Genomic DNA, 6,096 nt, shown 5'->3' on the forward strand with positions numbered 1-6,096 from the left:
GAAATGTCCATGTTCGGGTCCGGGGTCCAAAAAACTTAATGTTCGGTACGAACTTTGCAGTTCGGGTTCGCTCAACTCTATTGATTTCACAATTACCCTGGTTTTTAGTCTATTTGCCAGGAATACCATCTTGTGGTCCTTTTAGTGTATTGCATATCATTGTCTTTTTTTTTTTTACGAACTACTTCATATTACTTAAGAGTGCCATCCTGTGGTTACCTTTGAGTAATGCATGTCAAACACTTAGGGCCATGTATGACCTATTTTCAGTTAAACAAATTACAAAATATTTAAGGAAATTATTAGGCAGGTATTAACCTCACCATACTGCAGCTGCCATGAGTTCTTATACTGGTTGGCTCACCATATTTCAATGATGCTAAGGATTCATTGAGTTACATAAAATATATGATCTTTGGAGATTTTAATATTGATTGGCTGAATCCTAAACATAATAGTTCTTGCACACTGTTTAAGACTTTGCAGCTAACGCAATTAATATCCTCCCCAACTCGCATAAACATTAAAAGCCATAACCATACCCTGCTCGACTGGATTCTCTCCACTTCTGATAGAATCCAGGAGGCCGGTGTTCTCCCAAACAGTTTCAGTGATCACTGTTTAGTGTACTGCGCAAAATAAGGCTACTAAATCCCCTCCCAAGATTAAAATCACCAGGTCCTTCAAAAAATGAAATCTTGAATCCCTTCTTACGACAGGTTTAGGAGCGTGCGTAGCAGTTTTGTTCTAGGCAATATCCTAGCTTAGGTCTGTTTGTGGGGGTAAACGTGTACGACTATATCGTGGGCTTTGCGTATAACAGATTGGGATATTAGCTTGGTTCCCTGAGAGGTATCACATTGGTAGTTGTGTGGAAAATAAACAAAAAATTAAAAAGAGAGGTCATGTGATAACTTAGCGTTTTGTGATGAAGGCGAGTACGTTGGCTTAGTGCCCGGCTGTGCCTGCCTTGTGAGCAACATGGTGAGGTCAAAAAATTATGGTGACATTACTCGTGTCGTGCTTTGGAGCATACCTGAAATAGAAGTAAAACATTTCTTTTTTTTTAAATGTAGCAATAATAAAAGAACACATTAATACTAAGCCATCAGTGTACAATGAAGAGATATGTAAGACATTTGTGTGGTGTCAGAATGAGGTGTGCGACTCTGCAAGGGCCTATGCAGCTTCAGGAGCGGGTGCTGCCCTATATTGTTGGGTGGCCCTGCGGTCATGTATGCTTGTAACCTCTGTGTGTCAAATGGTCTTTCCGCCTAAGGGGCGTTGAGGGTGTAGCGGTTGCGTGCATTGGGAGCCCCGCCAGTCTATGTGGGTGAAAAATAATTTGCAAAGTAAGATTCAACAGTTGATTATAGAAGTAAAGGGAAGAGGAGAGACAAGAGAAGTACACAATTCCAGGAGGCCAGCATGACCTCCTGTTCATGGGGTTTTCAATGGGTATGGTGTTGGGAACTTCAGTCAAACTTCAAGTTGTCGCTGCTGCACACTGTTCCGGTGTGCGTTTTTGCGTAACGAAGGGGGTGATTCGATTTGGGTCCCAGTTATGGGTACGTTGGTTCTCCGGTTTGTGTTGGTCGAGGGAGTCCATAGGCAGTCCCAATATGTGCAGCAAGACCGTGGCCTCCTGGAGCTCTTGGACATGGTGAGTGGTGTCATTATGGTAGACCTGCAGCGTGCGGGAGGGGCGCCAGTGGTACCTCACATTGTGTTGTTGAAGGAGTGTAGTATGCGATCTGAGGGATCTGCGCCAGGCTAGGGTAATCCCTGAGAGAGGCCCAATATTTCTGTGAAAATCTGAACAATAACCTATCAAACCCTAGAAACTTTTGGAAAGTCATAAATAAATTACAAACTCCCCCAATCCACTCCCAACCCTCCACTGTCAAAGTGGATAACCAAACCCTGCAACTTCCCTTAGATGTAGCAAATGCCTGTAACAATTATTTTGTCGGATGCTCCACTGCCCTGATTGCTAAGCTAATAAATGACACGCATCCTGATACTACAAATGTGGATCAGGCCCCACTAAATTTGCAAAGGCCCAATATAGACAAGATCATTTTTAAAACCTGTACCTTTTAGTGTCATTAAAAAACACCTTAGTAATCTAAAAATAAAAAAAACAGTCTGGACCTGAACAAATCCCAGCAATGCTGTTGAAGTTCAGTGCGCTGGCAATTGCTAAACCCGTCGCAACCCTAATTAACGAATCCTTGGTGTCTGGATACATACCCAAACTTTGGAAGATTGTGAGAGTAGTGCCTATCCATAAAAGTGGTGACACTACTTTGGTTTCTAACTATCGCCCAATATCATTGCTCCCGGTATTGTCAAAAATCTTAGAAAAATGTGTCCATACACAACTATGTGAGTTCTACCAACAATCAAACTATCTGACCCCTGATCAATCGTGCTTTCTCCAGAATCACTCCACTACAACTGCCCTCTTAAAAGTTTGCAATGACATCCAAACTGGCATGGAACAAGGAGACCTAACTGGAGCTATTTTCCTTGATTTTGCAAAGGCCTTTGACACGGTAGACCACGACATTCTACTGCACAAACGTAAAAACTCAGGTATTGGTGATTGTCCGCTAACCTGGTTTCGATCGTATCTATCGGATCGCTCGCAATATGTGTCCATTTCGGACAGCGACTCCCTCCCTCTCCCAGTCACATGTGGTGTTCCCCAAGGTTCCATTCTCGGCCCCCTACTATTCCCATCATTATTTATAAATGATCCGCCTAATGTCTGCAAATCCTCAAATGTACACATATACGCAGATGACACAGTAATCTATGCGAGCAAATCCGATCTACCGCAGCTTGAGGCTGTGCTCCAAGACCAGTTTACAAAGGTAGAAAAGTGGATCGCAAAAAACAAATCCTTCCTAAACACTGACAAAACTGTCACAATATCTCTGGAACAGTACCTAAATTACGCAAATTACACAATTCTCACCTATCCATCAAAACAAATTCAAATAACACACTGACCGCAGTCCACTCTTTCAAATACTTGGGTATGATGTTAGACCCCAATCTATCTTTTGGCCTCCACATAGAAAAACTTGCATCTAAACTTTATCCAAAACTAGGTGCCCTGTACAGAAACAAATCCTGCCTAAGCCCTACAGTAAAGGAAAAGATCGTACAGCAAATGCTGATGCCAATTATTGATTATGGGGATGTAGTATATGCACCTGCACCGCAATCCCACATAAATAAACGTAATACATTGTATAACTCGTTCTGCCGATTTGTGCTACGATGTAATTACAGGACCCACCATTGTGACATGCTAAAAGAACTAAACTGTCTGTCGCTGGAATCCAGAAGCACCCTTCATCTTTCCAGCCTTGTGTTTAAGAGCTTTTTTGGGAAACTCCCACCGTACCTGAACAGAATGCTCTCCTAGGTTGTTCCCACTTCCTATAACCACTGATCCAGTACCAGCACTTTAGTTTACCACAATACAAAAAGAAAGCAGCCCGATCCTCCTCCTCCTCCTACAGAGCACCGCAATTGTGGAACAACCTCCCCACACACTTTCAAATCTTCCTCAAGCCTTAAGGCCTTTAAGAGATCCCTCTCTACATACCTCAAAACAGAATGCACCTGTCATAGTTGATTATATATGTCCCACCTGTTCTAGGTTACATTCTGTATATATTGTGTATTAATATGGTTTTTGTTTTTTTATTGTACCCTATTGTATCAATGCAATGTTTTGTGGACCCAGGACATACTTGAAAACGAGAGAAATCTCAATGTATCTTTCCTGGTAATATATTTTATAAATAAAAATAAATATAGGATATTTTATCCACTTTAAAGGGACACTATAGTCACCAGAACAACGGCAGCTTATTGCAATTGTTCTCATAAGTAGAATTATTCCTTTCAGGCTTTTTTTTCCCGGACCCTATAGTGATCCTTTAAATTAAATTTTTTATAAATCTGTTAGAGGAAAAATACATTTCCACTACAGGATTTTAAGCTGTATATTTGCTGGTGCTATTGCAAGCACAATGTATACCAACTTTAAAATTTTACTTTTTGTGCATAGTGGATTGACTCAAAGCTGCCCCCAGATGCCTTCCCTCCATTTAATATAGCACTACAACTCAGTGCAGAGTTATTTTGCCAAAGTCCCATCTATCCATTTAATATCAAAATGTTTATGAGCAGTTTGATAAAACAGAGTGTCTTCCTTTGCACCAAGGGAACCTCAATATTGACCAACTTTACATTCTAAATGATCAACGTCAATTTTGCCCTATCTTGATGACAATGATTGGCTAAGAGCGCGGGTAGTGTTAAGTCACCACTCTTAACCAATCAAGCGTGGAAATACTAAACGTTGGTTCTACAATCTTTGCAGAAACAAACCCTGGAAATCACCGTTCAAATGACAACCATTATACATGGCATAGGCAGCAATGTAAATACTGCCTTGTCTGTAGTCTTTTTCCCCAGAACCACATTGAGCTACAGAGGTTGTGTTTCCTAGAGTTTCCCTTTAATATACATTTAAAAGAAATTTGTGAATTGCATGGGAAATTATTAACACGAGTTATAGCCAATTTTCAATGTTTTATTCAATGGTATAGTTTCCAGAAAAAATAAAAGTTAAATTTCAAACAATATGCAAAATCCATTAAATTTTTTAGAGTAAAACTTATCTAAATCATGGGATGTCTACACTGTTCAAGAGCATGGCTTAAAATAATTCCCATTTTATCCCACAGGCTCTAAGCGTATATGAACATACAAAAATAAAAGTTTGGGCATCATATCATCTAAATGAAGTTGGTATGGTGCCAGGAGGTCCCCAGGCTCATTTTACTCCAAGGGGTACCCAAAGTTGCCTCTAGTGTCAATCTCAGCTGCCCCTTAGGCGGCATCAGGCTTCTAAAATTTCAGTTTCAGCAAGCGGTGGGTGGGGGCACCACTGATTGCCTGAGAGCGTCAGCTGACTTCTCAGCCAATCAGTGACTCCCCATTCACAAAACTGGCTTAGCAAAACGTATGATTGACACCCAAAGGTTTAGCCCCTTGAGGTAAGAGTGAGCCCGGGAGCCTCCTGGCACCATAACTACATTTAGATGAACTTGTTTTGGTGCCTGGAGTAAACATAGATCTAAATAAAGGTTCCACTCAGATGTGTGATAGCTGCTAAACATTTTCAAGTATTGTATTGCTACAGTTATGTAAGGGAGGGCAGAGTGTGAACAATCAGGTCCATATGTTCCACAAAGTAAAGTATATGTATTTTCTGTTCAAGAAGGAGACATTTTTAACAAGCTGTAAAACACTGTACGGGCAAAACTAGTTGGCTACATAATCTAGACTTCTAACTTTTCTGCAGGTTAAGAAATCCAAAGCTGTCATTATTATACCAGATGACTCCTTTGACCTGAATACGTTACTGAATGGCTGAAGGTAGGATTCTGGTTCCATCGGTCACACAGCAGTTAAAAAAAAAAAAAAAAAAAATACTCGGCACACCCTCAATGTATGTCTGGCTCATTTATTGTAGCAGCAGATAAAAGGCAATTTAAAAACCAGCTGATGGTCTGCCAATAAACTCTCTCACTGACTGACGAATAAAACAGGAGACAAGCAAAGCGATTTCGAATGCAAGTTGGTTAGACTACCTTGATCTTTCCTTCAATTATAAGGCACACATGAGTACTTTAAATACAGTGGCACAATACACTGTTTAGATGAACAGTGGATGGATAAAGGACAAAGTAAACTCATTTAATGTACTGTGTAACTGCATTTAAGCTTGACAGCTTACACTTTAAAACAAATAACTTTAAAAATAATAAGTATTGTTTGTACATTGTCTCTTTTATTGCAAAAGCCAACGCTGTAAAATGCACGGTGTCACAATTCTACTCAAGAGATAAAAAGAATACACAATATCATACTGCAAATTCTATAGAAAATTATACATGAAAGTTGTATCGAAATGGTGGGGGGAAAAAAAGCGTTTAACATAAAAAAAAAAGCAAAATTCCAATTTAGTGAATGTTAGCGGTGTGAAATAAAAATCGTGCACAAAAA

Source organism: Pelobates fuscus, chromosome 11 (genome assembly GCF_036172605.1).
Source record: "Pelobates fuscus isolate aPelFus1 chromosome 11, aPelFus1.pri, whole genome shotgun sequence".
NCBI classification, from domain to species: Eukaryota; Metazoa; Chordata; class Amphibia; order Anura; family Pelobatidae; genus Pelobates; species Pelobates fuscus.